Source organism: Zosterops lateralis, assembly GCF_965231275.1.
Source record: "Zosterops lateralis genome assembly, chromosome: 2".
NCBI lineage: Eukaryota > Metazoa > Chordata > Aves > Passeriformes > Zosteropidae > Zosterops > Zosterops lateralis.
Window position 1 is genome coordinate 80,251,414 of NC_139763.1, and position 3,697 is coordinate 80,255,110.

Below are 3,697 nucleotides of genomic sequence, written 5' to 3' on the forward strand. Positions count from 1 at the left end.
TGGAGTTGTTAATTGGAATTGTTTTGGCTAGGAACAAAGCAAAAAGAAAAGCTAATCTTGTAATGAAGTTATGGTTTTAGCAGATTACAGTGATAAAGATTTAGCTGATGAAGTAGTTATTGGGTTGTTCTATTAGAATTTAGTACTCCAGACTTTTAAAATATATTGTTCAATAAATATAATATAGAAAAAGGTTAGGAGGTCGAAATATAACATATATAAAGTAAGTTAGGAAATACTGTGGGCTTTTTTCTTTCTCTCTGAGCAATCTGATCTAGTGGAATACTCCCTGCCCAACAAGGAGGGATGATCTTTAAGGTTCCTTCCAACACCAACCATTCTATGATTTTGTTTCTTTGTTTTTAATTCCACTTTCATCTGTCAAAACTTTCCAAATTTTGCAGATCTTGCCTAATTTTTAGGTTTTGGATAGATTTTTTTTCTCCAAAATTGAAACATTTAAAAAACTAACAAGATAGTAAAATAAAGAGAAGAAAATATCTATTTATGTGTCATCTGTTCCATTGTATGCTCAGGGACAGCTTGCAAGACAGGTTGAAAGTAAGCTCAGTTGGGCAACCTATGCTGCCAAAGGGGCAGAGAACTAGATGAATGTATGAGGGTATGAGTAATTTTCTATGATAACTAAATTTCTCTTCTAGAAAATAACTCTTCTAGTTTCTAAGCCTCTGTCAAAGTCAACAGGTCAGTATTGTGAGGATCGTAGGGAAAAAGCTGTGCCCAGACTCCCAGAGACTCCTAGAGATTTCACTGGAGAGCACCTGGGAGGTGAAATATTACTGACAGTTGCTGAGGTACATACAGACAGTTGGCCAAGGCATAATTTTCCTTTTTCTCATGAGCCCTGCTAGTGTTCTACACTGATCCAAACTGACTGTGAGATAGTGGAAGGAAAATTGAGGGGCTGGGGACTTCCATCTGTTCCGCCAGTGAAGGGACAAAGCACATCCACATAAAAATGTACCCAATTGACAAAGCCATGGCTAAGCAGATGGTGCTGTCAGGAGGGCTTTCACTGCTTCATCCAAGTATATTTCATGAGTCATTCTTTGACTGATGGCTGAGTTTAGAACACGTGAAAGGGAAAGAGGAACTTTGAGGATTTTTTTGTAAATCTCTTGAGGAGAGTTTTAAACCAGGACCAAGAGTAGCAATGGACAGTGCACTACAGATGAGTATAGACAAAGCTGACTTGCTGACTTGGGCAAAGGCCAAGGAACTAGAAGAGATATTTTCTTTTAGAGAGTTTAGAAGTATCAAAGGGGATCATAGAATAGCCGGCTGAACATTTTAGGTTTCTGTATATCACAAGAACCATGGGGAATACATCTGTAAACCTGAAATTATTCATGCAGAGGATCAGAATATGATTTAATTTACAGAATAGACTTGAAAAGAAAATTCACATAATCGGCACATTGATAAAAGGTATTAATTTAAAGAGTATAATGTGTTCATGGACAAAAGGAAGGAAGTGTTCCTTGCATATCAAAGATGTAGGCTATATCTGAGGTCTCCAATGTAGTAGGAAATGAGTCATGCTGAAAATCTCTGGGTAGGGATGAAAGGGAAAAAAAAACCCCAAACATACAGAACAAGTGGGTCACCAAATGAAGAGTGTGAATGAGACTTAGTGAGAAAAAAGGCAATCAACCAAACCCTCAATCTCATGACAGTGGGAAAATCACAGAATAAGCTGAGTTAGAAAGTACTCAAAAGGATCATCAAGTCCAACTCCTAGCCCTGCCCAGGGCATCCCCAAGAGTGACACCATGTCCCTGAGAGCATTGTCAAAATATTTCTTGAACTCTGTCAGGCTGGTGCTGCAACCATTTCCCTGGGGAGCCTGTTCAATGCCCAACCACCCTCTGGGAAAAAAACCTTTTTCTGATATCCAACCTAAACAGTTTCAGACCATTTCCTTAGGTCCTGTCACTCATCACCAAAGGGAAGAGAGTGGGACCTGCCCCTCCTCTTCCCCACACAAAGTTGTAAACTGTGGTGAGGTCTCCCCTCAGTCTCCTCCAAGCTGAACAGACCAAGTGATATCATCCGCTTCTTGGCTCCTATGGCTTCCCCTCAAGACCCTTCACCACATTTGTTGGCCTCTTTTGGACACTCTCTAATGGCTTAATGTCCTTCTTACATTGTGGTGGCCAAAACTGCACAGAATATTTAAGATGAGGCTGCCCCAGCTCAGAGCAGAGGGGACAATCCCCTCCCTTGCCCGGCTGGCCATGCTGTGCCTGATGTTTCCCGGACAGGGTTGGCCCTCCTGGCTGCCAGGGCACTGCTGGCTCATGTTCAACTTGCCATTGATCAGAATCCCCAGGTCCCTTTGTGCAGCACTGCTCTGCAGCATTTTTTTCCCCAGTCTGACCATACATCAAGGTTTGACCCATCCCAGGTGCAGAATCTTGGATTTCCCCTTGTTGAACTTCACATGGGTAGTGATTCCCCTGTCTTCTGATTTATCAAGGCCCTCTTCAGGACCTTGCTGCCTTCAAGGGAGTCAACAGCTCTTCACAGTAAGAAATAAAGGAACACATAAGTTATACCTCTTCTGCTAAACAGGGGGAGACAAGGACTGATATCTGGGTTTGAGGTACACACAAGCGTGCACATGGGTTCGCTTCCTTACTGTTGAGGACAAACCTTATTTAGAGCAGAGGGACGCAGATTGCTTTTTACAACACTTGGTTCTGAGTCTACTCTGATCCTCTGTGGCCTAAGGCACAATCATGATTTTCTATGATGTCTTCCTTTGCTATTCAATGTGTGTGAAATAATGCAAGGGCTGTGTTACAGCTCACCAGACTGGTGTTTTCATGACATGGAATGCAGAACACATGCTACTTACTCTAGGGATAACATATGAAGGTGGAGGCCTCCAAAACCAGGTTACATAGTAATTTTTTCAGGTAAGATTTTGGTTAGGTGTTTTATTTTTAATATGCAGTCAAAATGCATAGAGCACCAGCAAGGAATTTTTATTATATTTCTGTAAGTCTGAACAAACAAACGAAGAAACTAAATAAAGGAACCAAGAAGACTAGAGGGGAGTTTGGATTTAGCTACTGAAGAAAATTGAGGCATCATCAAAATCCTAGAGGCTTGGGAGTATTGCCTTATATAATCATGTTGCAGAGTACTATTATGCACTGTATATATGCACACCTAATTCCAAAGTAAACTGCCAATCACCTTCATTTCAAATAAATGAAAATTGGCTTAGCTCCCACTAATGCTCCTTGGATCAGGCTTATGCTCCCCCAACACCATCCACAATCCATTTCTGTAAAAGCGTGATCCCTACTGACCCACCTCCTTCAGGGCCACCTCACAGTGTCCTCTGCATGGCAGCTGTGTGCTAGAAGAGCTTTGGGACCACTGCATGGGTCAGCATTCTTCTCTTACAGCCTTCAAGCATAGCTCACCCTATATGGCTGATTGTGAGCACCCCAAGACCATGCAGTTGTTATCACTGTAGGATCTGGAGTCTGCCTTTGTGTTCCATCTAATTTCTGACTAAATGGTTTGATATTCAACAAATCATGAGCTACTTATGAGACATCACTCACAGTTCAAGGATCTGCAGGAGTTTCTTAGAACGCAGTCTTATATCTATTCAACTCCACAGGATTTCTGAAGCCAGCATGACCTGGGCTGACTTTGA